This window comes from Acomys russatus, chromosome 5 (genome assembly GCF_903995435.1).
Source record: "Acomys russatus chromosome 5, mAcoRus1.1, whole genome shotgun sequence".
NCBI lineage: Eukaryota > Metazoa > Chordata > Mammalia > Rodentia > Muridae > Acomys > Acomys russatus.
The window spans coordinates 55728178-55750365 of NC_067141.1; the positions used below are offsets into that span (position 1 = coordinate 55728178).

At 44.6% G+C, this 22188-nt stretch overlaps 1 protein-coding gene across 5 annotated transcripts in view; it reads left to right on the top strand.

Moving 5' to 3' along the window:
* Nucleotides 1-22188, top strand: part of Pcgf5 (polycomb group ring finger 5) — a 108328-nt gene that overhangs the window by 40788 nt on the left and 45352 nt on the right. For 3 of the 5 annotated variants that reach the window (XM_051146375.1, XM_051146371.1, XM_051146373.1), the window contains exon 1: nt 20633-20800. The exons of 1 other annotated variant lie outside the window; for it this stretch is intronic. The gene's annotated coding sequence lies outside the window, so the exon portion shown is untranslated. Of the gene's footprint in view, nt 1-20632; nt 20801-22188 lie in introns of those variants that run through there. One more of the 5 variants, XM_051146374.1, reaches the window with a different exon arrangement.

The window sequence follows — 22188 nt, forward strand, 5'->3', positions numbered from 1 at the left end:
TTTTTTTTTTTTTTTTTTTTTCCCCATACTGTCTATGTATACCATCGTTCTCTCTTTCCCTGTCCCTTTAGGTCTCGTCCCCTTTCCTGATAGTCCCCCTTCCGGTTTCATGGCCTATATAAGCCACAGTATAAACACATGAATATACACACACATTTACATTTACATTTAGGTTCCACACATGAGAGAAAAAAACATGGAATTTTCCTTTCTGAGTTGGACTAATTTCATTTAACATAATTCTTAGTGTAATTCATTTTCTTGAATATGCTTGTCTTACTCGTGTTCTGTGGAGGTGAAGAGACACGAAAGAAAGCATTTACTGGGGCAGTTTTCCCCACTCTATAGGCTGGATCTGCACTTTTAAAAAATATTTTATTAATTCATTCATATTACATCTCAATTGTTAGCCCATTCCTGTATCCTCCCATTCCTCCCTCCTTCCTGCTTTCCCTTTACTCCCCTCCCCTATGACTGTGACTGAGGGGGACCCCATAGGGTATCAAGTCTCTTCTTGGTAGCCTGCTATCCTTCCTCTGAGTGCCACCAGGCCTCCCTATCAAGGAGACTCAGTCAAAATTGGGGCACCAGAGTTCATGTGAAAGTCAGTCCCCACTCTCCACTCAGTGGTGCAGAATGTCCTGTCCATCGGCTAGATCTGGGTAGGGATCCGAAGTTTACTGCATGTATTGTCCTTGGCTGGTGCCATAGTTTGAGCAGGACCCCTGGGCCCAGATCCGCCCATCATAATGTTCTTCTTGTAGGTTTCTAGGACCCTCTGGATCCTTGTATTTCCCCATTCTCCCATGCTTCTCTCACCTACAGTCCCAATAGGATTTCCTCCCTTCTGACCCACTTTTCTGGTAAGTGAAGACTTTCATGGGACATGCCCCTTGGGCTAGTGTCTAGATATAAGTGAGTATATACCATTTGACTTTTTCTGCTTCCGGGTGAAATCACTCATTATGACCATTTCTAGTGCAATCCATTTGTCCACAAATTTCGGGAAATCCATGTTTTTAATAACTGAGTAGTATTCCATAGTGTATATGTACCAGAGTTTCTTTATCCATTCTTCTACTGAGGGACACTTAGGCTGTTTCCATATTCTGGCTATTATGAATAAGGCTGCTATGAACATGGTTGAGCATATGCCCCTGTTGTGTGGTGGAGTATTTTCTGGGTATATTCCAAGAGGTGAAATAGCTGGGTCTTGAGGAAGCCCTACTCCCAGTTTTCTGAGATAGCGCCAGATTGATTTCCAAAGTGGTTGTACAAGTTTGCACTCCCACCAGCAATGAAGGAGTGTTCCCCTTTCTCTACATCCTCACCAGCATGTGGTGTCACTTGAATTTTTGGTTTTAGCCATTCTGATGGGTGTGAGATGGAATCTCAGTGTCATTTTGATTTGTATTTCTCTGATGATTAAGAATGTTGAGTCTTTCTTTAAGTGTTTCTCGGCCATTTGATATTCCTCTGTTGAGAATTCTCTGTTTAGTTCTGAGCCCCATTTCTTAATTGGGTTATTTGGTTTGGTAGTGTTTAATTTCTTGAGTTCTTTATATATTTTGGATATTACACCTTTGTCAGATGTAGGGTTGGTGAAGATCTTTTCCCAATCTGTCTGTAGGCTGTCGCTTTGTTCTCTTGACAGTGTCTCCTGCCTTACAGAAGCTTCTCAGCCTCATGAGGTCCCATTTGTTAATTGTTGACCTTAGGGCCTGGGCTGTTGGTGTTCTGTTCAGGAAGTTGTTTCCTATGCCAATGTGTTCCAGGCTCTTCCCCACTTTTTCCTCTAACCGATTTAATGTCTTTGGTTTTATGTTGAGGTCTTTAATCCACTTGGCATTGAGTTTTGTGCATGGTGACAAATAAGGGTCTAATTGCATTTTTCTACATGTAGACATCCAGTTAGACCAGCACCATTTGTTGAAGGTGCTAAAGTTTTTCCATTGAATAGATTTGGCTTCTTTGTCAAAAATCAAGTGACCAAATGTGTGTGGATTCATCTCTGGGTCTTCTATTTGATTCCATTGTGGATCTGCAATTTGATGTTGGTTTCCTTTGCTGTGCAGAGGCCTTTTGATTTCATGCAATCCCATCTTTCAGTTCTTGGAATTTTTCTTCATGTCTTGGGAGTTCTCTTCGGAAAGTCCTCACCTGTGCCTGTGTCTTGGAGTGCTTTACCTGTGTTTCCCCTAGGGAGTTCTGATTGTATTATGGTCTTTGATCTGTTTTCAATTGATTTGTATACAGGCTGGGGGACACGGCTGTAGTTTTATTCTTTGACAGATGGGGAGGGAATCTAGTTTTGCCCCATTAGTAGTTTAAAAACCTGTGTTCAATGTATATTTTTGACACTTTTGTCAAAAATTAGGTGACGGTAGGTGTATGGGCATATGTTCTATTAGTCTTGTTTATTTGTTTTATTTTTTTCAGGACAGCGTTTCTCTATGTAGCCTTGGCTGTCCTGGACTCACTTTGTAGACTAGGCTGGCCTGGAATTTATAGAGATCCCCCTGCCTCTGCCACCTGAATGCTGGGATTATAGGTGTGTGCCACCACACCCAGCTTGTTCTATTATTCTAAGCATCTGCTTTTGTGTCAATATTAGGCTGTTCAGTTACTGTGCTTCTGTAATGCAATTTCAGGTCAGTATTTTGATACTTTCAGCATTTCTCTGTTACTAAGGATTATTCTGTGGGCTTATTTGGTTGGTTGGTTAGTTGGTTTTGTTTTTCCCAGACAGGATTTCTCTGTGCTGCTTTGGCTGTTTTGGACTCTCTTTGTAGACCAGGCTGGCCTGGAACTCAGAGATCTGCCTGCCTCTGCCTCCCTAGGAGGGCGTGTGCCACCACGCCCAGCATTGCTCAGTATTTTGAAAGTATTATAGTTAGTTAACTTTGTTCTTAGACAATTCCACACATGCACACAATATATACTGACCACTATGACCCCTCCCCCACCTTGCTACCCCTCTCCCCCCAATATCTCTTTTTCTCTCATTCATGTCTCTTTGCTTTGTTTTATGACCTATTTAATTTAACCCTGGCTTATCGGTGTGCCCATGGGTATGAAGCTATCGATTGGAGCCTGGTGGCTCAGCAGAGAGGGTATTGAATTGTATAGCCCCTCCCAGAATCTTAGCCAAAAGTTCATTACTAAAGGGCCAGTCTTGTGCGGGGCTACCTCGGCTAATCTTAGTTGTTAGGAGTTAATGACCTCATGGTTGTCTAAAGCCTAAAGAGGGCGGTATTTTACAGCCCTTTACCTCATCTTCCAACATTTCCTATAGGTCCCAGCCCCTCTTCCACAATCTGCCTGAGTCTTAAAGGGGGTGGTGTGAATGCCTTGTTTCTGGCAGAGCCCACGACCACCACTTGTTCTCAGCATCTTGGGCTGCAATGAGTCTGCCTTCACCTCTCCATTGTATGGAGAGACTTGTCTGATAAAGGCTGGGATCAGCTTCTGTCTAGGGATAAAAACATAGGTATTTGAATGGGAGTTTAGTTTTAACATCAGCAAGTTATATACCTGTCCCATTGACCTCCCCAGATCCGGGTTGTTCACGCAGCTTACTGGTACCTGGCATGGATTCCCCACCTTGTGAAGCAACCCCAAACCCAGTCAGATGGCAGAATTGGTTATCCCCATAGCTACCAAGCTGCTAGCTATTACACTAGTAGGTAGATCTTGCCCAGCAGGTTGGCCTTCTGATGAAGAGTTCACCACCCGGAAAGATCAACAACGCTTTCTCTTGTGCAGTAGCCCACTCAACCTGGGAGTTTTAATGCTCGCTGGCGGGGAGGAAGTTGGTAGCTCACGCCTCTCCTGCTTTTCTCTATGTCTCACACCCAAGGTGTTTCGTGTCTTCTGCAGTATGATCTTAGCCTCTCTCAAGCTGTCTTAGTTTGCTTCCTGTTGCTGTGATAAAAAGCACCATGACCAAAAGCAGCTTTTGGAGGGGAAGGGTTTATTTGGTGCACACTTTCTGCTCACAGTCCCTTGTTAAGGGAGTTCAGGACAGGAATTCAAGGAACCTCTAGGCAGAAACTAAAGCAGAGGGCATAGTGAACACTCATGAGGGGGTGTTTCTCCATGGCTTGCTAAGCTTGCTGTCCTAGCTCAGGACCACCTTCCCAAGGATGGTATACCCCTGTGAACTGGGCCCGTCCACACCAATCATTAATGGAGAAAATGCACCACAGACTTGACTAAGGGCCCGGCTGATGAAGGCAGATCCTTAGTTGAGGCTTCTTCTTCCCAGAGGGCTGACAAGAGCTCCTGCTGGTTGGGGCCTGGGCTTCCCTCACCAACCCACCGCTTCTAGGAGCATCGCCACCCAGCCGTACAGCGAGCGTGACTATATGCAGTCCCCTCTTTTTGTAATTTTCATTTGGCTTCTAAAACGCCACACTTCGGTATGGCTTCTGTCTACTCCCTTTGTCCAAGTTACAACTCCCCCCCACACACCCTATTATGAGTAGGGATCCCCCCTACACCCCTGATTTCTTTCTCATCAGATCCATCATATCCATAGCATATAATAAAGCTACTGACTTTTGTTTGTTGATTTTCTGTTCTACTAATATGTTGAACATGTTTACCAGTTCTAAGAGTTTGCTGGTAGAGTCTTTTTTTTTTTTTTTTTTTTTTTTTTTTTTTTTTTAAGACAGGGTTGCTCTGTATAGCCTTAGCTGTCCTGGACTCCCTTTGTAGACCAAGCTGGCCTTCAACTCAGAGATCTGCCTGCCTCTGCCTCCCCACTGCTAGGATTAAAGGCGTGTGCCACCACGCCTGGTTTGCTGGTAAAGTCTTTTAAGTATAGGATCATGTTATCTGTCTTATTTTGAATTCCTTTTATTGTTCTCTTATTGCTCTAGCTAAAATTTCAAGCAGTGGATTGGATAAAAGTGGGGAGAAGCTCTTGCCTCATTCTAGATTTCAGAGGAAATGGTACTAGTTTTTCATTTAGTATATTGTTGGTTTGCCACATACAGCAAGATGGCTGTTCTTTTGTCACCTGGACCATCTGGAATTAATAAATGCAAAAATGGAAGGGCACCCACCAGGGATTTTTGCTTAATTTAAGTAGGAAGATCCACTTCTAATCCAGATCTCCTGAGGTGGGAAGACACACCTCTAATCTGGGCCACACCTTCTGCTGGAAGCCTATATAAAAACATTTCTGAAGCAAAGTTTTGCTCTTTTGCCTGCTTGCTCTTGCCTCTCTAGCAAGTCCGTTCCTTTCCTGGCAGTGTTAGAGCCTGCCTCTTGGGGATTCCAGCGTACACTGAAGACAGCTGAAATGTCCAGCCTTGTGGACTGAACAACTACTGGATTCCTGGACTTTTTGTTCATAGGCAGCCATTGTTAGACTAGCTGGACACTGTAAGTTATCCTAATGAGATATATATTTCATTCTGTAAGTTTTGTTTCTCTGGAGAACCTTGACTTACACATAACGATCTTTATCTTGTTGGGAAATGTTCCTTCCAACCCTAGTTTTCTCAGAGCCTTTGTTATGAAACTGAACTTTCGCTGAGGCTCTTTTCCCTCTGATTCTGATTTCTGTCCCTAAATCTATTCATGTGCTGTGTTACATTTATTAATTGCATCTATTGAGCAGTATTTCCATTCCTGACATATAAACCCACCTAAATTATGATATTTGATTTTTTTTTTTTTTTTTTTTGGTTTTGTTTTGTTTTGTTTGAGATAAGAGTTTCTCTGTGTAGCCTTGGCTGTCCTGGATTTGCTTTGTAGACCAGGCTGGCCTTGAACTCACAGAGATCTACCTGCCTCTGCCTCCTGAGTGCTGGGATTACAGGCGTGCACCACCACTTCTGGTTCCTGATTATCTTAAAGTATTCTTGAGTTTGGTTTGTGAGAATTGTATTGAGTTTTTTGTTTGTTTGTTTTTGCTTTTATAAATGTCCATCAGAAACACTGGTGAGTAGTTTTTGTTTCTGTTGTTGTGTCCCCATCCAGTTTTGGAATCAGGGTAATGTTGGCTTCATGAATGTCTTTGGTTGGCAGTACGCCTTCCACTCCATTGTGTCTGACTGTGAGGAACGTTTGTGCATGGCGCTCCTTTAGTGGTTCTAACTTTTTTTATTTAATTTCGGTGATTCGATATATAGCTAGGAATTTATCTATTTCTAGGAAATTTCTAAAATGTCCAGGGTTTTTGGAGTAGATATTGTCAAAATAGTTCCTCGAGACCATCTGGGTTTCATTGGAATGTGCAATAGTGCCCTCTTTCTCATCTTTAATGTAATGAGTTTGGTTTTCTTTATTTTGGTTAGTTTAGTTAAAGGTTTGTCATTCTTGTTTCTTGTTTTTTGTTTTTTGCTTTTTCCAAAGACTTAATTCTGTGTAGTGTTCTCAGTTCGCATCCTGATCTGTGTCACTTCGTGCTGCCTGCAGCCTTGCGGAGTGTCTTGTTACATTTCTACAACCTTGGGGCACATCACTATAGTACTTCCATTGAGATCATTATGACTTTAATGAGAATCATAATTTTCATTTTATTTTGGTTTGTGGTCTAGAGTATGGTTTTATTTCGGAGAAGGCTCTGTAGACTGCTGAGAAGGAAGCCTTCTCCATCTGGTGAGTGGAACAGTGTGTAGATACCTAAAAATTACATTTGATCTGTGGTATGGTTTGACTCTGATGTTTCTTTGTTGGTTTTTCAGTTTTGATGACCTTTCTAAAGATGGGAGTAAGTTATTGACACTGTTATAGTATCAGGACCTATTTCACCTTTTATGTGTGTTCATGGTGCTTTGGAAAATTGGGAGCTTCAAAGTTTGGTGCAGATAAAATTGTTATGTCTTCTTGATGGTTTTTCATTCATTAATATGTACTAAATGTGTTTATATCTTCTGCCTAATTTTTGTTTGAAGTCTATTTTATTAGGTATCAGAATAGCCATAGCAACTTAGCTGATCGAGTGGCTTCCTCCTTAGACTCTATGGGGTCTTCATTAGTTAAGAGCTGTTTCTTAGAGACAATAGTTGCATCTAGATTTTGTTTGCTTGTTGTTTGGTTTGTTTGTTCGCTTTTGTTTTGTTTTGTTTTTTGAGACTGGGTTTCTCTGTGTAGCCTTGGTTGTCCTGGACTTGCTTTGTAGAACAGGCTGGACTGGAATTCACAGAGATCCTCCTGCCTCTGCTTCCCGGAGGGCTGGGATTACAGGTGTGCCTCACCACGCCCAGCTTCTAGACAGAGTCTCTTTATGTATCCCTGGTTGTCCTAGAACTAGCTCTGTAGACCAGGCTGGTCTCAAACTCCTAGAGATCCTCCCTGTCTCTACTTAAAGGCGTGCACCACCACCACCTGTTTGTTTGTTTTTGTCTTTCTATTTTGAGACAGTCTGTTTTGAGACAGTCTTTCTATTGTGCAGCTATGGCTGTGGTGGAACTCATTATACAGACCAAGGGACTGTAACTCAGAGACATCCTCCTGCCTCTGCCTCCCAGGCGCTGGAATTAAAGGCATGCACCACCATGCCTGGCTCTAGTTTTTTAATCGATCAGCCCATCTGCTCCTCTTTATTAGTGATACGAGGGTATTAGTGATTAAGTTACTATCAGAAGGTGTTTAGTAGTGCTTGTGATTTTGTTAGGGTTTTTGTTGGCTGGTTATTGTTATTTCCTTCTCCCACGTTAGTGTCAGGGATCTTCTGCCTTCTGAGTTGGGCATGATAGATTCCTTGTAGGAATCTGTTCATCTCTTTCTGTTAGAAGATTTATTATTTCTTTGTTTTGTTTTTAATTTTTTTTTCAAGACATAGTTTCTCTGTGTAGCTTTGGGTGTCCTGGACTCGCTTTGTAGACAGGTTGGCCTTAAACTCACATTGATCCACCTGCCTCTGCCTCTGAGTGCTGGGATTAAAGGCGTGCACCACCACACCTGGCTTGAAAATTCTTTTTGTTTGTTTGTTTGTTTGTGTTTTGACTTTTTTTCAATACAGGATTTCTCTGTGTAGCCTTGGCTGTCCTGGACTCACTTTGTGGACCAGGCTGGCCTTAAACTCACAGCAATCCGCCTGCCTCTGCCTCCCAAGTTCTGGAATTAAAGGCGTATGCCCCCGCTGCCCGGCATATTTTCTTCTTTGGCTGTAGCATTCCTTTAAATATCTTCTTCAGAGATGGTTTGGTGATCATTCACAGCCTTAGTTCGTGCTTATGTTGGAATGTTATTATTTCTTCATCAATTTTAAGAGAAAGCCTTTCTGGATGTAATAAAGTCCAGGACAACCAAGGCTAACACAGACCCTGTCTGAAAAAAAAAAAAAAAAAAAGAAAGAAAAAGAAAAAGAAAAGAAAAGAAAAAATGTTGTCGTTTATAGTGGGTAACTATAATATCTGGTGCCTGGGAGCCTAAGGTAGGAGGGTTGCCACTGTGAGGCCAGCCTAGGTTGTGTAGCGAGCTTGCTCTCAGCTTGGGTAACATAGTAAAATCTCGTCTCAAAACGCACAAATAGGGGGAAAAAATGCCTCTGTAATGCTTGAGAAAGTACATCTAGTTTTAAGGTGTTGTCTTTAAATTATAACTATGCACGTGTGAATAAATATGTGTAAATACGTATGAATCAATTGCAGTAACTATCTGGCTATGTGTAGTGCTAATTAGTTCCATGTCAGATGGAAGTATTAGCTTGATATGAAGTAATCCAAAAATATACCTAGAATTAACCACCCTGTAACATGATTTTGCAGCACATCACTCTGGTTTGTGGTCACTAATATGAACAACAATTCACTGTGATTTCATTTCTTTTTTGTTTTTCAAGACAGGGTTTCTTTGTGTAGCCTTGGCTGTCCTGGACTCGCTGTGGAGATCAGGCTGGCCTCGAACTCACAGCTAAGCCCTGCCCCTTCCATGTTCTCCTCTTCTTCACATGTAGGCCGCATGACAGCCCCTTAGCCTTCTGCCAGTTGTTTCATCCCTTGTATTCCCCTAATTTTACTGTGGGTGTCTGTAAGTCACACACCATCAGCAGCAGTGCTAACCCATCCTACAGGGCTCTCTGTGCTTTTGTATGTGGCTGGGCAAGTCTCTCTCCTAGCCTTGATTCTAACTCTAATCAGTTTTCTTAAGCTTTTTCTAACTCAGAGGTGGTTGGGTGCAGCCCCTTCTGTTAGTGGACACACCCCTGGGTGGGGCTATAGTGCTGCTGTGTTGTCACTCAGCATTCTCCCCTTTCAGCTCCTCTTTTTAGAAGGTGCTAGTCTTGTGTTAAGAGGCGGGTTGGTGAACTCATTGTATCTTTAAAGAACACATTTCTAAAGAAAGTTCATCAGACTCAACGTCCTTTGAAAGTTCTTTTGGAGAGCATGCAGTCCCCACAGCTGACATTTAGAACAAGTCTGTGTAATGCGTAACATATAAAATTTAACACTTGATGTGGCAGATTCGAGTTATGAAACTTTATCAAGTTATATAAAGGTAATAACTTTATATAAATAAAAGGCAAATCAAGTTAATAAACCATGATGAAAACCATGAAATGTTTATACAAATGCCAATATGTGGATCCCAGGTTCTACTCCCTTGGCTTATTAATGACTAGTCAGTGGTTGGATGCTTCTAATGTAAACTGCCTTAATCAGCATAAAGGCTTTGTGTCTGTGAATGTCAGTATTTACAGGCCGCATGTCTAGGCTTCTTAACTTCCATTTCTAATTACAGAAAGTTTTTCCTTCTAGTAGAAACGAATGCTGAACTTAAAACTTTAGACTTCCTCTGTAAAAAGCATCAAAGAATTAAGGGGACACTAAGGGAAATGACTCTACCGACTTACAGTTTCCAAGTCCCAGTGACCTTCCCTGGCAGCTTGTGATAACACAACATCTGTGTAGCATTCCAGGAAGTGACAAGTCACTGGGAATGCATGCAAATCAGGACCAACAGTCCCTAGGAACACTCTGCTTTCCAAAGCTATGCATGCAGATAGTCTGTAGGTTTACCAATCTTTGATCTGGGGAGCAGCCTTCTCAATTTAGTAAATTAAAACGGCAGTTTTGAAACCGATTTGATATCAAAGCCTCTTAGAACTCACCTGGACCTTCATCTTGGTGACTGTGTGCAAAGTGCCTTGAAGCTGCATGTTAGGGTCACCCCGCAAAGCTAGCTGTGGCGTGCTGAGCCTATCCCCATCCCAAGCCTCCTTGCTAAGAAGCTCAGAGATGAGAACGCACCTCCTCCTCGGTTCCAGCTGATCACGGCAGATCTGGTTCCACAGCTGCAGTGTCCTTATTTTCAGGTGTGCCGTAGCTAGTTGCAGCTGCTGTTTTTCAAAGGTGAAGAGCTGGTAGGCAGGCTTTCCCCACCTTTCCCTCCAGGGTCTCTTCAGCCAGCAGCTGGCAGCTGGAGCTAGCCACGGAGAGGCTGCAGCTACTACAAAAAGCGCGGCAACGTGAGTAGGTAGCTTACTGCTCTTAAAGGCCAGCACCCCAGAATCCCAGACAAAATGGGAGACTGCACCCTTTAAACATCACTAGGGCTCCTGAGTATTTTCAAATGAGAAGTGTGATGTCCAGATCCTTAACAAATAGGGCAGAATGCTTTTAACATTTGTGTCCTCTCTCCCTCTCTCTCTCTCTCTCTCTCTCTCTCTCTCTCTCTCTCTCTCTCTCTCTCTCACTCTCTCTCTCTCGTTTTTCAAGACAGAGTTTCTCTGTGTAGCCTTGGCTGTCCTGGACTCACTTTGTAGACCAGGCTGGACTCAAACTCACAGAGATCTACCTGCCTCTGCCTCCCTGAGTGCTGGCATCAAAGGCATGTGCCACCACACCCGACCTGTGAGGCAGTTTCTTGATTAGTTAGTGATTCCTATGGAAGCATCCTGTCCTCTGTGGGTCTGTGGGCGGTGCCATCCACAGGCAGGTGGTGCTGGCGTGGGTAAACAAGCAAAGCAAACAAGCCAGGAGAAATAAGGCAGTAGGCAGTGTTCCCTCCCCTTCCCACTCTTCCTAGCCCTCCAATCCATCAATAACTATTCTATTTCCCTTTCCTAATGATTTCTATCTTTTTCCCCTAGTCCCTTCCTGTATTCACATCCTCTGTGGTTCAATGGATTGTAGCTTGGTTATCATTGATTTAGCAGCCAATATCCACATATTAGTGAATACATACCATATTTGTCTTTCTGGGTCTGGATTCATCTATTCTCCTTCAGGATGATTTTTTTTTTCTAGTTCCATTCATTTATGTGCAAATTTCATGAAGTCATTTTGAGTGAGTAATACTCCCGTTGTGTAAATGTACCATGTTTTCATTATCTATTCTATTGAGAGACATATGGATTGTTTCCAATTTCTGGATATGGTTGAGCGAGTGTCCATGTGGTAGGATAAAGAGACCTTTGGGTATATACCCAAGAGTGGTATAGCTGGATCTTGACGTAGATCGATCCTCCTCTTTCTGAGGAACCTCCATACTTATTCCCATAGTAGCTGACCAAGTTTGCACTCCGCCCAGCAGTGGAGGAGTGTTCCCTTGCACTACATCCTTGCCAGCATGAACTGTCATTTGTTTTATTGATCTCGGCCATTCACAGGAGTAAGATGAATATCATTTGCATTTCCTTGATAGCTAAGGATGTCGAATGTTCCTCTAAGTATTCCTCTAAGTTTGAATTTTCTTTTTAAGGTTATTTATTTTTGTATGAGTGCCCTATCTGCATGTACATCTGCCCAACCAGAAGAGGGCATCAGATCCCAGTATAGATGGTTGTGAGCCATCATGTGGTTTCCGGGAATTGAACTCAGAACCTCTGGAAGAGCAGACGGTGCTCTTTACCGCTGAGCCATCTCTCCAGGCCCCTAACTTTGAATTTTCACACAGACATGACATAAAACACGGGAAGAAGGATACTGTGTATTTAGTGCTTCATGTCTGCAGACGGGAAGGAAGATAAAGGCGTGCTCAGGGGGCATCTCTTGTCAGCACGCGAATCAGCGCTGGAGATGAACTGTGACAGCCTTGGCATGATGGACTGCTCCTGGGAAGTGGGAGAACACACTGCCCTCATGCCCACTCATGTCTCCCCTTTTCCATGCTCCTTGCTGACCATTTTTCTTTCTGTTTGCGTACACGTTTTCCAGGGAAGAAATAATTGTTGCAGTAAAGTTTTCTAAATATATCGTGACTCAGCCAGTCCTCTCTCTTTGAGACATTTCCCAGTCCAGGAGATAGAGTTTTGAATATGTGTAAAACTACACATACATCTAATACATATCCACTTCTTAATTTAAGCCACCGCTCATTTTGTTCATTTTACTAATGAGTAGCGATCTTAGCTTTAAATTCCCGGAGGGTGGATGGCAGGCATATTGAAGATGAGTTGGGTCAGCTAGCTTTTCCTCCTGGTGTGTAAAAGCAAGCGAAGTATATGACGAAGTTTGTTCTACTTATTTGTGCACGAGGACTTTAATTAGAGATAAATGTTCTATAACTCTTGTCTCTCCAGAGCAGAGGACAGTACAGATGTGGGAAGTTTAAGTTAACTCAGAGCGTGTTTGTCTGTTGAATATATAGTCAGTGCAGCTATGGCACCATCCCACATAACTTCTCTATGATGTGTGCCTGCATCAGGACCAGTTAAGTGATGAGAAAACGGAGGCAGAGGTGCTGAAATGTAAACCCCAGGAGCAACTGTACCATGACTTGAACTTAAGCAGTCTTGACTGCTGCAAAGGTGGATGCTGTTTCATTCCTTGTTTGTTTGTTCACGATCCATGGGGGAAACGTTTCGTACGAATCTGTTACGTTTTAGCCTCTGCCGTAAGGCTCGGCAGTGGTGGCTGAGGCCCCGCCCTTATGAGCTTCAGCTTCAGTCACCATATATCCACGTGGCCAGCTTATATTTCCATGTGTTCCTTACTTAAGATACTGTGAGCCATACCAGGAGAGACTTTCTCTGGTTGGCTAAGATAATTCTTCTCAACTCTTTAGCCTCCTGTGAACTATGAGGGGAAAGTTATCATGGCTCCAAAGGGTCGCAAGACTCTGAACTCCTGAGAGTTACCAGTTTTTATCCAGTGTTTTTATTTAGCTCGTGTCTCCCTGCTTTAAATTAGACCCCACCTCTGGCTTTTTATAAACCTAGACAGAAAAATACAAAAACAAAAACAAAAAAATGTATTCTAGTCAGTCATTAAGTTCTCTTGAAAGCAACAGATAAACCAATTTTACCTCTCTCGTAAGAGTGATTTTTTCCCCCTTCTTCTTCCCACCCATCTGAGCTCCCAGGTCCAAGATGGACGTGTGAATGGAGGGAGAAGAGCTTCCCCTCTAGGCCTTTGCTTTCTCCTCTGTCTGCTGTTCACCTCTTTCTCTCGCTGTCTGCCTGCCTGCCCATCAGCACCGCATTACCTGACAGTCCACTGCTGACTCTGGACTCCTCCCTGGGCCCTTCTTCCTTTGGATTTAGGAGTCTGCTAATCCTGCCAGATGTGAGAGCAGATAGCTCAAGTGGCTCATTAACCCTGCCAGGGTCCCATGCGGAGAGTCTGTATCTTACTGGGAGGGAGGGGGAAAAAACAAAACAAAACACTAGACTTCTGTTATTCCCTAGGTAGAGGGAAGTAAGTCAATTCTTAATGTTGACCTAGTTATTAAAACTTTTATAGACACGAGTTTTCTAGTGAAATATTTAAGGTTCCCTGTCTTAGTTTTAAGCTTGAATGTGCTCCAGAGATCCGAGGAAGGCGAACTTTCGGACCATTGCATTCTTCCATCGATCCTCTCAATTGTATTTGTTATAATAACAGAATATATACGGAAAATCTTCCATGTACATAATGGTTAAAATGATGACAGGGCCTCCGAATTTGGCCAGTGGTGCAGCTCAGTGGCAGTATACGTGCCTAGCATAGTAAAACTCAGGGTTTGACCTCAAATGTTCCCCTTCATCAAAAGAAGACATAATTGCCATTCTCAGGGAAAAAAATCAAGCCGAAGGAATTGACTTATCCTACTAAAATACAGGTTCTTGAGCCAATAAGATGGTTTATCAGGGAAAAAAAAGGTGCTGGCCTGATCCTGAGTTCTGTCCCAGAACCTGTGGCGAAATGAGAGAGCTGACTTCTAAAATGTCCTCTCGCCTCCCCGTTGTGGAGGTCCCTTACTGTAGAGGTGAGAGAAGACTCAGCACAGCACAGGTGCTCACACAGGCTGATGTGCACTCTAAATCAATAGAAGCTTCTCAATAAGGAATAAATTAAAACAAAACTGATCTCTTGGCACTCGATCTGCTCTTTACACTCTAATCCACAGCTATCGATAAAAGTAAAAACTTTTCCTGGAATTGATGTTGCTGGGGTTTCAGTCCCCTCACTTAGGATAGTAGTTTCTACCGTAAGTCTCCTGTGTATGTACTACCCCAGGACTTCAGTCAAACCTCCTACAGTTTCATAAAAACGATTTGAAATGTCCTAATCCTGATGGTTGGAGAAATTCAGTTTTCCTTAACAGTTTGAAACTATTTCAGTTCTGTGCTTTGTGCATGTGTTGCCCGCATGTATACCTGTACACCGCATGCATGCAGGGCCTGTGAAGGCTAGAAGAGGGCAGAGGATCTTCTAGGACTAAAGTTACAGACAGTTGTGAGCCACTAGTTGGAATTCAAGCTGGGAGTGGAGCAAAGGTCCTGTGGAAGAGCTCTTAGCCTCCAAGCTATCTCTGAGCCAGCCCCTCAGTTCTATTCTTTTGTCTTCAAGAATTACCGGAACTTGCTCCATCAGCCATTAACACCGTAGTAAAGAAAAATAGGATTGTTGTCCACTACCACCCCACTTCCCAAAAAAGGAAAAAATGTGCTGACTTTCCATTATAGCATAATACATTGAAAGTCCTTTAAAATATTGAGTTAGGAAGATGGCTCAGTGGGTAGAATAGCTGCCATAAAAGCACAAGGACCTGAGTTCGGGGTCACCACCACCCATGTAAAAGCTGGGTTTTGTTAGGGCAGTGAGAACAGAGACAGGTAGACCCCCAAAGCTCACTGGCTAGCTAGTGTGGCCAGCTGGTTCAGTGAAAGTCTCAAAAGATAAAGTACACACGCACACGCACAAAGAAGACAGGTTTGCTCTTTCAGAGTCTTAGTCTTGTTCCTGTCTCTGATATTTCCATGCTGGCTTCTGATGTACTGGGTCTCTCCTCCTTTCTGGCTTTTCTTTTCCATTTGTTCTCAGATCCATAGCCTTGGGACTGTGCCTTACTGCCTTTCTAGAAGGCAGAGTGGGCACACGGGCCTGACCTCTTGACCACGGCCTAGTGCTTTCACCTAGAGTTCCATACTATTTGGTTGCGTTCCGCTTAATTCTGTCCCCCCCCCCCCCGAGACAGGGTTTCTCTGTGTAGCCTTGGCCATCCTGGACTCACTTTGTAGACCAGGCTGGCCTCGAACTCACAGCGATCCGCCTGCCTCTGCCTCTGCTTCCCGAGTGCTGGGATTAAAGGCGTGCGCCATCACGCCCAGCTCATCCGCTTAATACTGTTAACAAATTTTGATATATTTCCATATAACTCTTTCTTGTGGCTAAGTCTCTACTCCCTGGTGTGATTTTAATTAACAGTCTTAGGGATTATACCTTTATCTTACATACTCTGAAGATTCACCCTAGAAGAAGTCAAAGTAAAAACATAAAATAGAGGATCCGTCCTCAAATGTAACTGTTCCTGGTTTTGTTGTTGTTGTTGTTTTGGTTTGTTTTTTGTCTGTTTGTTTTAAATAAGCATTTCTTTGAGTGTTTGCTGCACTGGGGATGCACAGCCAAGGACAAACACACAGGGCTCACATTCTAGTTCAGACTATTAGATAAAATGGACAATTCAAGTCAGGGGGATGGATGACTTCAAAGAGTAAGAATGTGGTGCTTGGGGCTGAGGAGATGGCTCAGTGGGTAAAGTGCTTGCCAGACAGTGTGAGGATCAGAGTTTAAATCCTGCCTTCACATAAAGTCTGGATAGTTGTGTCAGCCCACCTGTAATTCCACTACTCAGGGGACAAAGACAGATCCTGTATCAGCAAGCTCTTAGGTGCCATCAGAGACATGCTACAATGGATATGGTGGAAAGTGACATCAGCTTTGGGCTCCACACGCATGCACATACTTGTACACATGCACATACTTGTACACATGCACCTACACAGGTGAAAACACATGCATGCAAAAAACTGAGTTGTCATGTCATATGTGTGGTCTGTGCCTGTAGAGAAGGCCCCTTGAAGCTTTGAGGTATCCAGGAGATGCTGTTTGAAATCAGCGGTTACCTAAAAAATCCATAAGGATTGTTCCGACTTAACAGGGACAGGGATTGGATTAGGTTAGGGTGCCAAATTATAAGAAGACTGTTTAGCTAGCCAGAAGTCAAGGAGGTCCATTAAGGCTTGGGTCATGGAAGTCAGGGGGGCCTGTGACAGGGATTTGGGGCCTTTTTAAGGCAACGGGGCAAGATGTGGCACATCGTAGTTAGGAGTTCTGTGTCTCTGAGGAGGAGGAGGATAGGGTGACAGGGCTCCAAAAGGAGACTGATTCATAGTCTGAATACAAAGGGAAGAGATGGTAGTGACCTGAGCTAGCAGGGGTAGGGGTTTGAGAAACAGGTCGCAGAGTCCTTGCCAGTTACTGGGTTGTGGAAACTGGCACAGTGAGAAACAATGGCTGACTGTGCCCCCCCATTAAGCTCTCTGCCCTCCCTGCACTCCTCCACCACCAATATTTCAGTAGTCCTCGACTTTGAGCTGTGATACTTATGATCATAACACAAAGGTACTTGGGCCCAGTAGGATACTTACATTAAATTGTAATATTTCCCACCATCTCTATAGGAAGACATTTAGATTACAGAAGGCAGTTCATACGTTAAAGATACTCTGTTAAAAGACTATACTGAAGTAAATAAACTAACTTAAAATAATAAAAAGGCCATCATTTAATTCTCAGGGGACTATATCTTCCTATTTTTCAACTAAGTTACACCATTAAAATCAGATGATATTAACTTACTACTTAATTACAAGCGGTGGAAATGGCTGCTGTTATTAGCTCTCCCGCCTCTCCTTCCCCCTCTCCATATCTTTTTTTAGTTACCGTGTTTACTACATATCCCATAACATCTTGTACTTAAGGATTTCTAAAAGGTATAAATAAAACTGAACTGGTCCCTTTTGTTTTGGCTTTGGCTTGATGCAAATCAGCTGTGATTTTGGATTTGCTCTTTGTTTGCGGGGTTGGTGGTCTTGTGTGTCTGTAAAATGAAGTCAGGAATTCATGCCGCACTGCCATACACTTAGAATGCACACTCACCAGAAAACACTGTCCTTTCCTGGCATTGATCTTGCTTTTTTTTTTTTTTTTTTTTTTTTTTTTTTGGTTTTTCGAGACAGGGTTTCTCTGTGTAGCCTTGGCCATCCTGGACTCACTTTGTAGACCAGGCTGGCCTCGAACTCACAGTGATCCGCCTGCCTCTGCCTCCCGAGTGCTGGGATTAAAGGCGTGCGCCACCACACCCGGCTGATCTTGCTATTATTTTTGTTGGGGTTTTTGCTTCTTTGTTTTTCAAGACAGGCTTTCTCTGTGTAGCCTTGGCTGTCCTGGACCTTTGTAGACCAGGCTGGCCTTGAACTCCTGGAGATCCACATGCCTCAGCCTCCCTGAGTGATGGTATTACAGGCATGTACCACAGGTGTGCACCACAGGCATGTGTCCAGTTCTTGTTTATTTTTAATCAGACTAATGTTTTAAGTTTTAAATTACTGTTTGGTGGGCTTTATTGTCATTTTATTTTTACAGCAACTGGAAATTGGACCTACAGCCTTGGACCTGTTAGGCAAGCAATCCAGTTGTTTTTCTTTTTTTACTTTTTGGGTCAGAGAGACAGACAGAGACAGACAGAGAGAGACAGAGACAGACAGAGAGAGACAGAGACAGACAGAGACAGACAGAGACAGACACAGAGAGACAGATACAGAGACAGATACAGAGAGACAGAGACAGACACAGAGAGACAGATACAGAGAGACAGAGACAGATACAGAGAGACAGAGACAGACACAGAGAGACAGACACAGACACAGACAGAGAATCCAGGTGGCTGCTGAAGAAGAGAAAGAAGAAATTACGAACTGATGGTTTGAATGAGAATGGCCCCCATAGAGCCATATATTTGAATGCTTGAGCATTAGGGAGTGACACTATTTGAGAAGGACTGGGCAGATCAGGAGCTGTGGCCTTCCTGGGCGAAGCTCTCACTGGGGCAGGCTTTGAGGTCTCAAAAGCATGTGGGGAGACCGGTCTCTCTTGGCCTAATAGGGAACAAGATGTATCTCTCAGCACCACAGTTGCCTGACGCCGTGCTCCCTCCCATGATGAGTGTGAACTGGTCTCTGAGGCTATAAGCAAGTCCTGGTTAAACATTTTTTTTCCTTTACAAGAGTTTCTATGGCCGTGGCTTCATTTCACAGCAATTGAAAGTTGACAGTGTTTGAGTACAAACGTGTGCAGGGACTCACAGAGGGTGGGGCCCTGTTCCGTTTCTCAGCCCCACCACCACATTCCAGCATCCCCACCTCTAAATTCACATTCAGGGACTGGCTGCAGCCCAAGTATGGGCACCAGGTCCCGCCTTTGTTAGCAGTGTGGCCTTTTGGGATCCATGACCAGGATCATTTCTGAAAATGCTGGGTGGCTAGCTCATTCGTTGATCACCAGTTGCATTCATTTTGGAGTTCACAAGCTGTTTGTTACCCTTGGAAAAAAAATATGTTTTAAAATAAATTCAGACACAAACTAGAACTATATTAGGCCGATTTGTATGTGCCACAGCAATATACACCACCGTCTGCCCATTTATTTTAGTCGAATCTTCCCATTGCATATTTAAATACCTCAGAAATAGGTTGGCTTTTCATGTTTGGATCCCTCCGGTATGAGCGACATGATGAAGCCTAAAGTCACTTGACGATGACTTGTCTTCTTTTGTTTACTGTAATTGCTGTGTCTTCTAGAAGTCGCCCCCTTCCTGGAGCCATAGTTTTGCGAAAGGGGTCCATAAGGTTATAATCACTTAAAGCTCTATCAGAAGATGGCGTCTTCCTGTGGCGTCTCTCAAAGGAGTTTGCTTTACTTGCGTCAATTTACCTGTGTAGTTATAGAAACATGGATAGTTTTTAAAGCTTTCTGTACCTCTGGATACCTGTGTGCCTGGACTGTGGCTTTGTTCCTAGCCAGAGGTGCTGCCTGCCTCTAGGAGATAAAGCAAATGCTCTGCATTCTCAGAGAATTCTTTAGCCACCTTTGCTCTGGCTTTTACAAAAGAGATGATGGAATTGCAACCTCCCCCCCCCCCCCCCCCCCCCCCCGCCCCTGGTGTGTGAGATTAAAGGTTGCTTTGCAGCTTGCCCTTTGGAGAATGTTCCTTTTATATTTGACCAGTAAGTGAAGGCTACCTTGGTTTGCCTACGACCCTAGGAGTCCAGGATTATAGTCTTTAAAAAAAAACTGGGCAGTGGTGGCCTTTAATCCCAGCACTTGGGGAGGCAGAGTCAGGCGGATAGTTGTGAATTCCAGGCCAGCCTGTTCTAAGATATGAGTCCAGGACAGTCAAGGCTATACAGAAAACCCTGTCTCGAAAGGACCAGGTCTAGCTTATGCTTAGCACAGTTGTATTTGTAGGAATTTGAGTTTGGGGAAAGCAGTAGGAAAGGATCAAATGAAGAAGAGTACAGGACGTCTTTCAAGAAATCTTTTTCCCTTCAATGAATGGTGTCTTGGAAATCTCAAAGTCCACTAGAAAGAGCACGAGGTAGAGGTGGGGTGTTGGGGGGGGCTTGTTTTTTTTGAGTCTTGCAAACTAATACATTTTTACCTCTTATGGCTCTCACTCCCTACACAAATTTCCAGTTCACTTGTATGTCAGTGATCTTAATTGCTTAATTGCAGCAAGTTCAATAGTGATTTCTAAATAAGATTCATAGCAAGAGATCTCCACTACAACCCTGTGGGTCCAGTATGGGAACAATGCCCCACTAGGAGACAATTCTTTGATATTTTAAATTATATTTATTTGTATAGATGCTGGTGGGTGCGCTTGGGCCACCTTGCCCTTCCAGAGGTCAGAGGACAACTTGCAGGAGTCTTTCTGTCTGCTCTCTCCTTCCGTTGATTACTGGGGAATTGATCAAGTCCTCAGGCTTGGGGGCAAGTTCCTTTATCCGCTGAGGCATCTCCCCCGCCCCAAGGAGAAAATTTAGTGTGGAGTGACTCAGTCTCAGCGCTGACCATCGCTTTTGAGCCCGCCAGGAAAAACATACTGGTCATTGTTATAATGAAAACAACTGGGAGATGGGTGGCGAGGATAAGACGAACAGAGATAAAATTTGGCCCCAGCTACGTGTCACCCAGGAGCGACAGGGGTGGGGGCAGGGAGTGCAGGGTGTCCCAGGCGCCTAGGAGGAGCACCGGCAGGCCGGCGTGGTTGAGGGCGTGGCCGACGGGTAGGGGCGGGGCCCACGGGAGGGGCGTGGCCGGCCGGCGGGCGGCTCTGGCGGTTGGAGGTGGGTGGAGCTGCCCTTGGAGGCGGCACCGGCCTGGCCCCGAGGCCCGCCGCGCCCTATCGCGCCAGAGCCGAGTGGCCCCGCGGAGCCCGCGCGCTCCCGCCTGCTGGGGGAGGGCGGACAGGGCGCGGGGGACCAGACAGGCCGCGGCGGGAGCTGTTTCTCTTTCGCTTTCCCGGGCTCGGAGGCGGGCGTGCCGGCGGGCTGAGAAGCGGCGGCGGGCACTAGGTAGGTACCGCGCGGGGGCGGCCCGGCCGCGCGCCAAGTTTGCGCCGGCGGTCGCGGCGCCCCAGACACCTGCCGCGCCGGGCGCTGGAGCCCGAGTCGCTCGGGGGCGGGGCGGGCGCGTGGGGCTTCGGGTCTGCGCTTGGGGGCGGCCCGGCCGGCCCGCGGAGACTCGTCCTGTCCCGGGGTCCCCGCGCGAGTGGCCCCCGGGTCCCGGGCCGAGCACCTGCCGGGCGGCGGAGGGCTCGAACCTCCGGGACTCCGGCCGCCCAACGCGGAAAAGTTGCCAGGGGCGGCCGGCGCGACACCGCAAGCACTGGCTTCCTTTGGGTGACAGGGCTTTGGGTTTGGGATCAGGGCTGCCGCAAGCGCCTAAGTCCCGGGAGTAAGGAAGAGCGGAGATCCAGGCGAGGGTATTAATGCTTTGCTGAAGGTCACCAAGGGCTAAGGCCAGAACCCCTAGATTGCAATTAATTTAATTACACTTTCTGTCATATCCTTAACACCCATTTCCCCGAAGGGATAGACGCTGGGAGCCTAAGCCCTGAACGTTCGCAGTGGGTGTGTGCTGATGGAATGATGCCTTCTAGACTTTTCCAGTCGTTTTACACTCGCCTATGAGCTAACAGCCAAGATAGGAGAAAAGTTCCTGTCTGAAAAATGAGCTTAAGCGTAAAAGAATATAGTGAAATCAGCATCTTCATTGACGTTGTTTTCCAAAGGCATCTTTCTAGTAAGGAATTTGCAAAACTTTTAAAATAACCTAACTAGCTATTCGTAAAGTTGCAAGAGAAATTAGTGGCATTTCTTCGGTTTTCACTGTGCATTATCTTACTTTAAAACATTTAAGCCTCACTTATTTAGGTAGCTAGAGCTCTTATTTTTATTTTACAGCTAAGCAACAAAATAAACAGGCACAGTACATTTCCTAGGTTGTGTATCTACTAACTGTGACTGGTTTCTATTGAAACTTTCTGCCTAGCAGAGGAGATAAAGATGGTAGAGGTCGTGCACTGTCCCTGAGTTTGATCCCTGTCACAGTGTGGTGGGACACACCTGTAATCCCAGCACTCTGAAGGAGGAAGCAGGAGGATCAGAGCTTCAAGGTCATCCCATCTATAGCAGAAGTTCAAGGCCAGCCTGAGCTTTATGAAAACCCAGCCTCAGAAAACAAGAATGAATGAATGACAGCATGAAAGAAAAATCTAATCAGGGAGAAATAAACATTAACAAAATACAGAACACACTAAGTACAGCATGGGAGAGGGAGTCAAGCAAGATGCAGCTGTCAAGTTGGGTGGAAGACAGGAGCCTGCAGAGTCCATTGTGAGAGAGAAGTGATTCCTTCGGTTTACTACCTGAAGTGTTGAAGGAAAAGTTAAAGTCAGCCT